This window comes from Canis lupus, chromosome 34, assembly GCF_003254725.2.
Source record: "Canis lupus dingo isolate Sandy chromosome 34, ASM325472v2, whole genome shotgun sequence".
NCBI lineage: Eukaryota > Metazoa > Chordata > Mammalia > Carnivora > Canidae > Canis > Canis lupus.
In genome coordinates this window covers 15,069,380-15,083,884 of record NC_064276.1, presented here as the reverse complement: position 1 = coordinate 15,083,884, position 14,505 = coordinate 15,069,380, and the positions used below count along the sequence as shown (strand labels likewise).

At 44.8% G+C, this 14,505-nt stretch overlaps 1 long non-coding RNA gene across 10 annotated transcripts in view; it reads right to left on the bottom strand.

Moving 5' to 3' along the window:
* Nucleotides 1-14,505, bottom strand: part of LOC112662715 (uncharacterized) — a 630,650-nt gene that overhangs the window by 577,362 nt on the left and 38,783 nt on the right. For 8 of the 10 annotated variants that reach the window (XR_004811877.2, XR_007408072.1, XR_003138759.2 and 5 more), the window contains exon 5: nucleotides 2,890-3,094. The exons of 1 other annotated variant lie outside the window; for it this stretch is intronic. This is a non-coding gene — a long non-coding RNA (uncharacterized LOC112662715). Of the gene's footprint in view, nucleotides 1-1,937; nucleotides 2,502-2,889; nucleotides 3,095-14,505 lie in introns of those variants that run through there. One more of the 10 variants, XR_003138762.2, reaches the window with a different exon arrangement.

Genomic DNA, 14,505 nt, shown 5'->3' with positions numbered 1-14,505 from the left:
TTGATCCTTACTCACTTCTGACTATGTCTTGCCCCTGTGCCTCTCTTAGCAATCAGTACCCAGTGTGTGATAGAGGAATTGTCACCTCTTTCCCTCTACAGCAGTATGCTGCCCTGAGGAGGCTCTCGCTGGGCTCTGCCCCTTGGCTCTCCTACTGCATCTACTCAGAAAGCTCTCCACTTCCTAAGCCTCCCTCTTCCTGCCCTCCTTTCCTTCAGAAGAACCATCTCTGAGGTGGACAGAGCAGGGCTCAGGTCAGAAATTCTCACCTGACTATTCATCACAATCATCTACAGAAGGTAAAAAATAATATATGGGAGCTCTGTGCTCCTCCCCATTCAACAGACAGCAGCATCTTCTTGTGCAGTGCCAGCTGCATCCCTAAGACATGATGGTGAAGGTCAGAATGAATGGATATGGCCATATTGGGCATCTGGCCACCAGGGCTGCTTTTAATTTTAACTCTGGCAAAGTGGATATTGTCACTACCAGTGATCCCTTTTCATTGACCTCAAATACATGGTCTACATGTTCCAGTATGATTCCACCCATGACAAAATCAATGGCACTGTCAAGGCTGAGAATGGGACACCTGTCATCAATAGAAAGTCCATCTCCATCTTCTAAGAGAAAGTTCCCACCAACATCACGGGGAGATGCTAGTGCTGAGTATGTTGTGGAGTCTACTGGTGTCTTCACCACCATGGAGACGTTGGCACTTGTTTGAAGGGTAGATCTAAGAGGGTCATCATCTCTGCCCTGCTGATGCTCCCATATTTGTGATGGGCATGAACCATAAGAAATATGACAATTCTCTCAAGAGTGTCAGCAATGCCTCCTATACCACCAAATGCTTGATCCCTCCGGCCAAGGTCATCCATGACAACTCTGGCATAATGGAGGGACTCATGACCATAGTCCATGCCATCACTGGCACCCTGAAGACTGTCGATGGCCCCTTTGGAAATCTGTGGTGTGATGGCCAAGGGGCTACCCAGAACATCATCCCTGCTTCTACTGGTGCTGTCAAGGCTGTAGGCAAGATCATCCTTGTACTGAATAGGAAGCTCACTGGTATGGCTTTCCATGTCTCCACCTCTAACATGTCAGTCATAGATCTGACCTGCCACCTGGAGAAAGCTGCCAAATATGACATGAAGAAGGTGGTGAAGCAGGCATCTGAGTCCTCCCTCAAGGGCATCCTGGGCTATGCTGAGGACCAGCTTGTCTCCTATGACTTCATCAGTGACACCCACTCTTCCACCTTCGATGCTTGGGACTGCATTGCCCTTGATGGCCACTTTGTCAAGCTCATTTTCTAGCACAATAATGAATTTGGCTAAAGCCACTGGGTGGCAGATTTTGTGGTCTATATGGCCTCCAAAGAGTAAGAACCCCTTGGACCACCAGCTCCAGTGAGAGCAAGAGGAAGTGAGGGGTCTTCAGCTGCTAGGAAGTCTTTGCCCCAACTCATCCCCCAACATAATGAGAATCTCCCGACCTCTGCACAGTTTCCATCCCAGATGCCTTGAAGATGAGGGGCTTGGAGAGCCCTGCCCTTCTTTGTCATGTACCATCAATAAAGGACAATGTACCTAGCCAAAAAAAAAAAAAAAAAGAGGGGAAGAGAGAAAAATAACAAATGGGTATATATGATCATTTCTTTCTGGAAGGAAATAGATCACAAGTCATTGTTGGAAATGTTTGCCTTTGGAAGGAAGGACTGACAGCTGGATGGAATATTATAAATATAAATAAATATAAATATTTATTTATTCATGAGAGACAGAGAGAGAGAGAGAGGCAGAGACACAGGCAGAGGGAGAAGCAGGCTCCATGCAGAGAGCCCGACACGGGACTCGATCCTGGGTCTCCAGGATCATGCCCTGGGCTGAAGGCGGCGCTAAACCACTGAGCCACCTGGGCTGCCCTTGACTTTCTTTTCTATCTTGTGAATTTTTACTTTAGGCATGCATGTCATTTAATTTTCTTAAAAAAATGGAAAAAACAGATGCTCAAGGTCTGCTCCCAGATATGATTATTTAGTATATCCGGGAAGGGCCTCAGCAGCTGTATTTTATTTAAAGCTGTGGGTGATTTTGTTGCAAAGGCAGAGTTGAGACCCAAGCGGGTAGTTGTAGGTGTGAACACACATGTGACTGTTATGTGGCAGGGTGGGGGTTGGGAGCAGGAGTCCACAACTTAAAAAAAAAAATCCCCTCTCCAATATTCCTTGGAAGTTTCTTCAGCCTTCTCCCCAGAAGCCAGATCAGACAGTGGGCTCAGTCACCTCCCCCTAAAGAAAGGCCAGAATGAAGCTTGTTCTCCATTGGAAGGTGCGTAGTGAGGGGTGACAAGTAAGGACTCGGGAGCCAGACAGCCAAGATTCAGGTCCTGGCCCCAGCTGTGCTTCCAGACACTTCTCTCTGCCTTCACGTTCTCATTTAGGGTGGTGTGAGGATGACGTGTGTTGCTCTGTCCAGAATACTTAAGAGCCAGGCCTGGTATAGGAAAAGCACAATGTAACCAGTGGCTATCAGCACAGGGCAAACAGGTGAGCCCCTGGTAATCAGGAGAACTGCAGCCAGGTCACCCCTCCTTGGTCCGTGGCCCGGGCAGTGCCGTCCTACCAGCCCTGTCAGCCACTCCGTAACGCCACTATCTGTGCACATGCCACCTGCATCACTGGACTGTCAGTGCCCTATGGGAGACACAGCTTCCCACGCAATTTGTGTCCTCCCTGGCACACAGAGCAGGGGCTTTGGGTACCTGTGAAGCGTGCCAAGGAAGGAGGCACTTAGGTAGGAAGCCGGAGCATGTCTTTCTTCCAGAAAGCCATCCTTGACCTCGCCACATTTAACTCTCTCCTCCTCTCCTCTGTGGACTCACCTCCTCGCAGCACATCAGCATTTCGCCTCCGTGGGCTGAAATCCCATCTCTCCCTCCAGGCCAGGGCTCCTCGATGGTGAGCCTGTCCACCGCCCGCTTGCACACTTGCACATCTCCTCTCTTGGCACACAGCAGGAGCACAATACATGTCTGCGGGGTCAGACTGCCGATCCCACCTGCCCCTCGCTGACATTCCCTGCAGCCCCTACAGGAGGCAAACAGGGCATTAGCGGGATGGGGACTCTCCACGTCAGTGTGGCGCGGTGGGGACCACGTAGGGGTGGATTTATCTCTGGGGGGGTGTGTGTTTTTGGTTTTTGGTTTTTGTTTTTTAGTAAACAGTCTGCAGATACTTGAAAAAGAGGAACATAGTTCTAAAACCTGGTTCTAAAATCCTAGATAGGGACGCCTGAGTGGCTCAGCGGTTGAAAGTCGGCCTTTGGCTCAGGGCATGATCCCGGAGGTCCAGGATCGAGTCCCACATCGGGCTCCCTGCATGGAGCCTGCTTCTCCTTCTGCCTGTGTCTCTGCCTCTCTCTCTCTCTCTCTGTCTCTCATGAATAAATAAATAAAATATTTTTAAAAAATAAAAAAAATAAAATCCTAGATAATTTTGCATCTTCTGCAGCATGGCCTTTGTTCTTTATTAAAACCGCACAGGAATAACCTTGCCATGTTACTGCCACTATTAAAACTGTGTAGCCCTGATCACACGACAAATCGTGTTCTGAGAGCGGAGTGCCAACACAGGCGAGAGCTACCTCCTTCTCCGATAAGGGAGGGAGCAGCCCCCCTGTCTCCCACCCCCCCCTTCGTCCCTCCCTCCTGGGTCCCCGGCAACCTGCGGCCACCTGCGGCCGCCTCGCCACCAGCCCAGGCACCGCCCCGGGCCGCGATCTGCACGCACAGCGAGCGGCAGGCCTTTCCAAAGAGGGGACACGGTCCAATCCGCAGTCCTCAGTCTTTCTAAGGACATCCTCCCTCAGTTCCCACTTGAGGCTTCCAGGCCGCGCTCCTAAGTGGGGCGTTGTCCTCACTGGTGGGTCTTCCTTCCTCCTAGGGGAACCAGGGGTTCCTCTGAACAAGGAATGGGCAGGGGGATGGAGGCGGTGGGGAGCATGTTGCTAGGTGCACCCCGTCCCCCCTGGGGGCCGCCCTGCAGGAGCTCGACTCCTCAGTCTGCTGATTCTGGTGCTCTGGGGGCAGGCCACCCGCAGGCCACCCGCAGGCCACCCGCAGGCCACCTGCAGCCAACCCGCAGCCAACCCGCAGGCTACCCGCAGGCTACCCGCAGCCAACCCGCTGCATCTGTGGGAAGGAGAAGGCTTCCCCCTACTGCTCCTTGGGCCCAGGTTCGCTGTGCGTCCTCCTGGAGGAGCCAGGGCCTCCCCAGCCAGCAGGGGACCCGGAGGGGAGCACCCCCGCAGACCGTTCTTTTGCCTCCCAACACCAAATAAGGTGTGAACCCAATAAGGCCCCGGTTTAACTTCTTCAAATCACCTCTTCTTCTTTCAGGGAAAGACCTGCCCGGGGACCCAAACTGATTCTCCTGATTTCAAATGCAAATTGCGGGCATGCACACATGCACACACGCACACATGCACAAACACGCACACATGCACACACACACACACATGCACTCGCTGCGAGAGGTTTTAGGGGGTAAACGGTGGTGTCGGGAACGTCCAAGTTCAGCAGCACTTTTTAGCTTTCCTTCACCAGGCCTTATCTTTCCAGAAAACAGATGAAAAGGTCTGAGGGAGGGAGGTGATCGTAGAGATGGGAATGGCTTTTATTAAAAGAGTGTTTTCCCAGACCTTAACTAAACCTCATCCACTTTCGTCAGTCAGGGCCGACAGTTGAGAGCAATATTAGAGGAGGTAATTGCACGTATCAGTCAACAGCTTTTGTCCCGCGGCCGCTGAGAATTACAGTAAAACGGGCACAGGAAAACAGCATACTGGATTAAAGGCAAAAAAGATCTTTCTCCAGTTTCTCTCTACTCACCAGCTGTTATGTTCGGCTGCGGAGACAGAAGCAGCAATAATATCTGGGGGAAATCTAGCCTACCACAGTCTGGGTTGGGTTTTTTTTTTTCCTCCTTCTGTTTTTCCTCCGCCTTAAAAGTGATTAAGCTTTGACTTTAAAGAGAAACTTTTTCAAAAAGCATTCTATCTCACCATAGCAACTAAACAATTGACCTTATATGAATTTTTCTCCCCATTCAAGTGTATGAACACATACAAACCTGAACCCTCCACCGTTGCTGACACTGGCCGTAAAACAGCCACCTCAGAACTGCTGGTGTCACTTGGTAAGCCGTCCCTGCAGTTGCTTAAGTAAATAGCTGGCAAGACCCAGATATATTTTATGTACATTTGATTGTAAATCACACCTAGTCAAATCACAGCATACTGAAGAGTTAGCAGAGGGGTCTGAAATTCACCCCCAGGAAGTGGGACTTGGAAGAAGAGAGAGAGGAGAGAGAGATGCCTATCCTTGTGCACCTGGCACAAATCCCCACAAGAGAAGTGGGATCGTCACCAGGTCCCTGATGCTCCACATACCACGGACCGGCCTCCTGACCCCCATACTAAAGGAACTCCTTTTCTCTCAACCGTGAGAAAATAACCAAGTGTGTCTAAAAGCTGTCAGAGACTTTGGATGCAAAAGAGGGGCATTCTTAGGGTCAAGCTGAGGGTAACTGAGAGGGAGAACTGGATGAGCCGGGAAGGAAGGAGACCAACTCCAGCAGGATAGCAGGGCCTAGAGAATAGTGGCCCTGAAGTCCTTTCTGAGTGCCTTAGTGAAACCAGGCACAGTGCTGAGTTTGGCCAGCTCCACGGTGACTCTGACAGAGGCCAGTTGGGACATGGATGCAGTGCCACAATAAAGCTGTTGTCATTAATGAATTTGATTCTTAAATACTTGAAATCCTAGAGCCAAGATCAACTTCATGATGCAACAGTAAACAGGCATTTTTTTTTTTAACAGACCAAAAGCTGAGGTTTAAAGAGATAAAGAAACTCCCCAAGACATAGCCAGTGAGTAATACAGGCAGGATTCAAACTCAGCTCATGTCTTTCCCAAAGCCTTACTCATGCCACTACAAGAACTTCACCCTGGGCAGGTGAATGTCTAGCAGCACTTGAGTATGGACACCAGGAATGTAAGGAGCTGTAGCGACATCTTCCTGGCACATCAAATTTATTCAAACATGGGTGAGTATCAAATGGAACAGGAGGAGTAGGGTGGTGTGGGATTAGGTAATTGCATTATTCAATATTTTACAACACACTTTTTCACATTAAATTCAATGACTGTATTAGAGAGCAGGGTGCAATATTCCTATTTTTAAAAAAAGATTGAATAGGTAATGAATTAATAGGATTCAAATTTAAACACTGAAAAAAAAAACAAATTTAAACACTTTCATAGTAGAGTTTACAAAGTGTATAGTAGTACAAAGTGGAAAGTTTCTCTCTCACTTATCACTCAGCCCAAATTCCCAATTCCCTTTTCAATAGGCAAATTATTACCTATTTTATTTTAGAGGAAGTACATATATAGTCTTTTTTATCTTTTTTAAGCAAATAGTAGCACACTGGACACGCTTTTCTGCACATTGTTCTTTTTCATTAAACACGAAATCTTGAAGTTCATATCTGTAAACAAAGTCCTCCCTCATTCTTGTTGACAGCTGTTAGCACTTCATTAAATTCATGCATCATCATTTATTTAGCCAGTCCTATTAGTGGACTTTCAGAATGTCCTGAAAACTTTGGTACTACAAACAATGCCTCAATTAATAATCTTTTACATGGATCATTTCACACATTTGAGAATATGTATGTGGGATGCATTGCCACAAGTAGAACTGCTAGGTCAAAGGCATTTGCATTTACATTTTGACAGATATTAACAAATTTCTTACTACGGAAGTTGTACCAATTGGCAGAGAGCCATTTCTTAGTATTATCAAACTCTTTAACGTTTGCCAATCTGACAGGTGAAAAATGAAATTTCACTGTCGTGGTAATTTGCATTTTTCTTCTTCTTGGTGAGGCTGAGTAGTTTTTCATGTCCTTAAGAGCCGTTTCTCTTTTATTTTCTACCAACTGTCCATATCCTTTCTCACTTTTTATATGGTTTGGGGCTTTTTTAATTGGCTTGCAGAGTTCTTTAGTGGGTTCAGAAGTTAGCCCTTTATCTGAGACTTGACTTCTACAGTTTCTTCTGGTTGCCAGGCCTCCTCCTCTTGTCAGTTTCCACTGAGAAACCCAGCCCCACCATGGCAGCATGGTGCCAGCAGCCTGACTGTCCCCATGTTGACCCGTCTGCACCTGGACTCTCCTGAAACCTACTCGTTGCCTGGCCAAACTTCCTTCGACATCCTGAGTTCTTTACCCAGGGCCTGCTCTTGTCCAATGGACATCCAAGGACATCCAAATCACCCTGATCTAGTTATTCCATCTCCAGGCTCCCTTGAAGAGGTGAGGAGGTAAGAGAGAGGTGAGAACTGGAGCATATCCTCAACACGAAACCCCCACCCAGTATTTATACACATCACTGTTTCTCCTCCACTAAGCATTCCCAATATCATGTAGAATGACCTGATGATAATAGTCACTATCATGTATTGAACATTCACTGTGTGCCAAGCACCAATCCAAGTACTTTACAAATAAGAACTCATTTCATCTTCAAAATGTCTCAGGAATGTCTTATTATCATCAACATATTCTACAGATGACAACACAAGTGACAGAAATGTTACATAATTCGTCAAGGGCCCTAATGCCAATATGAACCCAGGACTGAAAGTCAGGCAGTCTGGACTACAGATCTCCCTGACTGTTGCATCATGTTTTAAAAAGCCTGTTCACTGTTGCATCATGAAGTTGATCTTGGCTCTAGGATTTCAAGTATTTAAAGAATCAAATTCTAATATTGCTGTAATTTCAGCAGGTCTTCTGGCCACCACTCAGGTTACTTATATCACATGCACATACACACAAACACATGCTACAATACAGGGAAATTTCACTAATGTTCTTGAGATTAAGGAATACTTTATCCTAGTGCCAACATGATGTGATGTTTTGTAGGGCTTATATGAGCCATGATATTATAAGAAAAAGATGTTTGGTGCCTTAGCTTGCCTAGTTTTACCTGAAAGTCAAGAAAGTTGTACATAAATCTGAGGAACTATCCATCAACTTTCAAAGAATCAAGGAAATAATATCAAGGAAAACATGGCTTAAAAACTATAACATAAGAGGCACCTGGGTGGCTCAATCGGTTAAGCATCTGCCTTTGGCTCAGGTCATGATCCCAGAGTCCTGGAATCGAGCTCCACATTGGGCTCCCTGCTCAGCGGGCAGTCTGCTTCTCCCTGTCCCTGTGCCCCTCCCCCAAGCTCATGCCCTCTCTCTCTGTCTCTCTCTCTGCTCTCTCTCTCTCTCTTAAATAAAATCTTAAGAAAAAAAAAAAAACAACCGTAACATGGGCTGATCCCATAGGCATACTTGGAAGGGACACTCTGTCACTGAAACTTACACAACTCTCATATCCAGGGCAGAAATGTATCTCAACCCTCAGCACATGCATATGACAAATTGTACTACAGTAAGTGATTTAGGGATACCTGCTTGTGATTTATATGTCAGAGGCCTGGGTCTATTAAAAACAAACTTCCCCAATTCAAACCCACATCTCAAAGCCAAATATCCTGGGATGGACAGAATGGGACACCAGAGTGATTCATTCAGCTATGTTTCTCCCATGCCAGAGGAGGCCAGCTCATGTCTGCCCTCCACTCCCTTCTTATTCCCTAGATGACAACAAATGGAAAAAAAAAAAAAAAAACAAATCGGTTTGTGTCTTCATCCTTATTGTATCAGCACAGCCCCCAAAGATGGCTTCTACACTGTGCCAACTACCTTGGACAGCTGCGGCTGAAGGAGTTTGAAAGCCAGAGTCCATCCCCTGACTGGGTGATTCTAGGCAGGAACTGATAAAATACAACTCTCTTGCACTAATTCTGTAAGGATTCCAGCCAGTGTATATATTTAACTATACAGTCAGATTTTGAATACTCGGGATCTCATAATCCAGATGGTGATCTAATTCAATTTTTATTTCCTCTATCAATATTCCTTTTTTGAGCAGTTGACCATTAATTCATCCCTTGGACTGGAGAAGCTATTCATTTATCACCCCCAAAACATATTCTGAGTCCCTATTGTGCTATAGGCATTAGAAATAAAAAGACAAACAAACAAAAGTTCCCACTTATAAGGAGCTTATAGTCAATTAAGATATAGGAATTTAAAAAGAAAAAAACTTTTAAGGGCAATTGCAATGCTAGGGAACTTGTATTTGGATGGAAGTGAGAGTGCACAGGATGACTCTCAAGAGCCAAAACTGGGCCAGATGGCAAAGGATATGTAGGGGAAGTGAGGTCTGAGCTAAGGGCACTAGCCGGTCTGGAGGTAGAGGGGAAAATAAACCAAGTAGAGGTGCTTTATGAGCAGAGGCCTGGAGACGAGAAAGCTGTCACCCACTTAAGAGGCTACAGAGGTTGGGTGTGGCTGCAATCTGAAGGCGAATGTTAAGAGAGGAAGCCCTAAACATGAGCAGGGCCAGGCTGTGAAAGCCCTTGCACGCTGTGCGGGATATGTCTGACTGAATGTGGTGAAAGCCACCGAAACGTATAAGGAAGAAGCATGGGATCACCACAATAAAACTGGTCCTGGGGCTAATAATTCATAACAGAGTTCAAACAACTGTTGAGACTTCGTTGGTTAGTGTTTGGAAAAGAGACAAGATCCTCAGCAAAAGAATGACTCTGAATGTAGAATTTGGAAAAATCAAATGCAGTTGGTGGGATAAGTGTCTGGGTGGGAGGGACCCCGTTGGCATTTCCCAAATCGCACTGAACAGTATCCACCATTTCTTTCATTAGCACAAAATTTCATGCATACACACACACACACACACACACACACACCTGCAATATCATGTATACATCGGATTACTCATTATAGTATTATTTAGAACATCACAAAATTGAAAACCTACATATTTATCAATTTGAGACTGCTTAAATAAATTATGGCATGTATATAAAATGGAATGCCATGAAGCTATAAAAAAAGGCTGAGGAAACTCATTATACACTATGCAAAAAAAGCTTCAAGATACGGTATTGAGTGGAAAGTGCAGAACAATGTATATACTACACTACCATCTTCCCACAAAAGATATTGAGAGCGGGGTGGGGGCGGTGGGAATGCACATGTTATTTGTTCGTGTATGTATAAAACAACTCTGGAAGGAGACACGGAAAAGCAATAGTGTTTGGTTGTCGGTGGGAAGGGGAAGTGGGTGGCTGGGGAAAGCACGCTTCACTATATTTTCCCTTTTGTTCCTTTTGAATCAGGTAAATGTATTACCTATTCAAATCTGTCCCTGTCCTTGAAGAGCTCACAGTCCAAATAGATAAACACATGTACAACAGGGAAGAGCTCGTTTAAAATATGTAATAGGCCATAACACGAAGGTAAGAGAGGAGTTAAACAAATATTTGGCCCTTAGCCAGAGAAACTACAATTGGAAAAGTTCGTATTCCTCCTATTTGAGCCACCATTTCTGTTGAACATTTCTGGACTGTTCTCCAGGTCCACGTCCTGCAGGCATAATTAGTTCATGACTGACATCTGGGGGGGTGGGGGGGAACCTTCCCCAGTCTCTTCACTTTACAGATGTGGAGACTGAAGTACAGAGGGGTGAAGGGGCTTGCTTGAAGCCATGTGGGTGGTTGGAGTGTCCTCCGTGAACCTGCCATGGTGTCCCTTCTATTGGCAGATGCTGACACTCCCACAAAGCCAGTGACCTGCCAGTCCTCTTTGGAAACACCAACTAACCTGTGTGTCCACCAGCCGGTTAGATGCCTCTCTCCTTAGCAGTGGCAAATCCGCAAACTTGTCCGAGGAAGACAGAAGTCATCCTCTCCTGAGGGGCGCTCACTAGTACCTGAGCTCACCTGGTCCCGGCCACCTCGTTAGAACAGCACCCAAATCTCTGAACTTGTAGTTTGGTTTTTGTGAAAAACAGAATGTGATCCTCTGGGCAGTTCACAAACTGAAATATCAACATTAAGTTACTAATCTTGCCTTAAATGAAACAAAATAATGGCCCATCATGCTGTCCTCCCCAAGCTTCAATCTCTAACGTCTCCTTAGCAATAGAGTGATCTGTTCTCACTGGCAAATCCGCAACCACCCTGGCACACAGCAGTGAGCGTGGTTCAGCACCTTGTGGCTTCTGAAACAGACCAGGGCTTAGCCTGAGGCAGCTGGAGTCCTTAGGGACTTCAGAGCCCTGACTAGCTAACATGTCTTTCGTTTTGCCACAGAACTGCTCTTCTCGTCCAGGACCTTTCATTGCTCTCGAAACTCCACGCAGTTAACCGCTGATCTCCCCTCTGCCCTCCCCCATCAGCCTCTTTATTCTTCTTGCTCCTTCCTCTGAGCTTTCCAGCAGCAGCCCCATCCTAAAATAGCTCCCCCACTTCATCCTGCCTGCTCTTTCATCTGCAGTGCTTTCCCTTTTTTCCTTTCATTTCTAGGTGTCTTTGGAATATGAAGGGGAAATCTCACTTCAGCAAACTTAATAATGAAAGTCATGATGCATATCACAAGAGTGGTGAATATTTATTGAGCATTTACTCTGTTCCAGAGATTGAGCTAAGATAGATGATAAATAGATGTCCAGCAAGCATGATCGCAGAATAAAACCATCTTCTGTTTGGCAAGCTATTTTTGTCTCAAAACATGAATGGTCTCTGGAAACAGACTATGATTGGTTTCACCACTGTCCACTCTCTACGATGACAATAATCGATTGTGTTATCATACGACTGCTTTCAAGTAGCCCTTAATTGTGTGACAGCCACACTTTAGGACAAACCATCTGACTGTATGATGCTTGCACTGTAGCCAGAAATGCAAGGATGGATGACCATCCCCTCCCACCAGGGGGGAGCCATGAGACAGAATTGTCTCAGTTTTATTCTTGTGCCACCAAAACTCAAATTTCAACATCTCTCACCAGAACCACGTCACTCCTGCTTGAAATGCTACCTCAGTTTGCAGCTGTACAACATAACAACCCAACGGCCACAGTCTTAAGAATTTGGAAGAGAAATGAGAGTGAAGATGAGCTTTGAAAATCTCTCACTTCTACCTACAAAATTCTTATCAAATGCAACTGCCTGGGTTGGGGACTTTGATAATATCTTCCTCCCAAGGAAATTCCACTGAAACTAAAGATCTAAGTAATTCATGGAGCTTGTGACACTATATAGTCCACGCACCTCATTGTCCACTTGTCTAAATGACTCAGTTGCTGAATATTTATCTTATTCATTCTATTAGGATAGCATCTGAACCCATCCTCCCCTCCTCAAATCTTTCCCCCCTCTAAATGGTCTGTCTTCTGCACAGTGGTATTTTCAATAAAAATCCTTGAATAGAATTAGTAAACAGATATATCCTTTACCTATTTTGCCGGCTGATAGGTGTTTGAGAAATATGTTTTTGACAAATAAATTAATTAGTGGTCAAGAAAAGCACATTAAGACACGAAGCGTATTGTTACCCATCAATATACATGTTTTGATTTTATTATGATTAATCATTATTATTAAATACTATTAATGATTCTTCCCACTGGTTGGTAAGTTAACATCCATATATTCTTGACGAGAGAACTTGACAATACAGTCTTTCAAAAAGTCTTCAGACCCTTTCATTCCTAGCAATTAGTTGACCTTAAGAAAATAGCCTGAATAAAGGACACAGAAAAAGGTTTTTTGTAGATGATGTCTCCCAAACTTGAAAGTACATGGAGTCTAGCAATAATGAAACGGGAGGTAATGGTGGCACAGCCACTCAATGAAGTAGTATGTAGTTATCAAAAATGATTATTAAGTTTGTATACTAACAGGTGCAAAAAGTAACAGAGCATGCACACTGTGATGAGTACCCATGCCCAATATTCCGAGACACATGCAGAAAAGTGCTAACAAGGGGAACTGGAATTGAATTCTGGATTCCCCATTTATAAATTGTATAAATTTAGGTGGGTTAATCTCTGTGGCCCAATTGCCTCACATTAATTATAATGTGATGAGAAAGATAATAATAACAAAGTAACTGCTGTCTTAGGAGTGCTGTGGGGAGGTGAACCAGTGCTGTGGCTGACGGGATAAGCAGCGAACAGATACACTTACTATAATGATTACTGTAAGGGTGATGGACCTGTGGTGCTCTGTCTTTGTTTTCTAAATCCTCAGTGACGTGCTAATAGTACACACATCAGGACGGTGATCTCTTTATCTTTCTCCTCTCTCCTCTGGGAGAAATGCCTGGATCTGGATTACTTCAGCCATGGTGCTTTTGTCCTCTTCCTAGAAATTCCTATAGAGCTTCCTGCTTGAACACTATTGCTTGGCAGTGTTTTTATGCTGCCTGGAGTTTGTCATTATATTTTATATGGACATAATGATCCCCGACTACCCCAGACATGGCTTTCAGGAATAGGCATTTTGGGGCCCTCCTCATGGACCCTTTGGCACAGATCCACATATGCCACAACTAGTTAATTTGATTTTTAAAATATGTTGATTTGGGGCACCTGGATGGCTCAGTGGTTAAGCGTCTGCCTTTGGCTCAGGTCGTGATCCTGGGATCCTGGGATGGAGTCCCACATCAGCCTCCCAGAGGGGAGCCTGCTTCTCCCCCTGCCTATGTCTCTGCCTCTCTGTGTGTGTCTCTCATGAATAAATAAAATCTTAAAAAATAAAATATTTTGAAATGGCAGTCATACAGATAGAAGCAGGCAGAATGCCCACAATTTCAATGTCAGCTGTTTTTCCATTTCTTCCTTAATCATATTTTATTTCCATAGTCACACAGGAGCTAAAGAAACAACTAAATCCTGGATGGTTTTCCTTGATTTGTATTTCACATCCACTTGGTTTTACAACTCAGGAGAACCTGAAGTTTGTCTTGTTTCTGAGATTAACTAATTCTGTATCTTTCTCACACAGAAATAAATGTAATGAGGCCAGTGGTAATTAATTCCTAGAAAAAAAAAAGAATGTACCCACTGGAAAGCCAGAAGATAAGCCATCCATGACTTCTAGGGAAGAACCCTTTGGAAGGCAGGATTCAAATGATGCTCCCCATCCAAAGGTAAGTATTTCTGCTTAAAGTTTTTTTGTGTCCATATTTCCCTAGGGCAGGAGCCCTGCAAGCAAATATCTTTAACTGTGCCAGCTCCTTTTTTGTTTTCCACAATTAGCTTATCTCCAATCATATAAACATGAACACATTATGACAGTCTTTGGAGGTTATGGAGGTAAAACAGGAAAATAAAGGTTACTTTAACTTTGAGAGTTGTTTTGAGGACAAAGCCAGATTAAAGCTTACATAGATATACAAAATAATTGACGAATGCTATTGTCTGCTTTCCTTAAATGATTTTATTAGAAAGAACATATTAATTATGATGGAAGCAAACTTGGACTCTGTGGGTTTCTAAATAAAA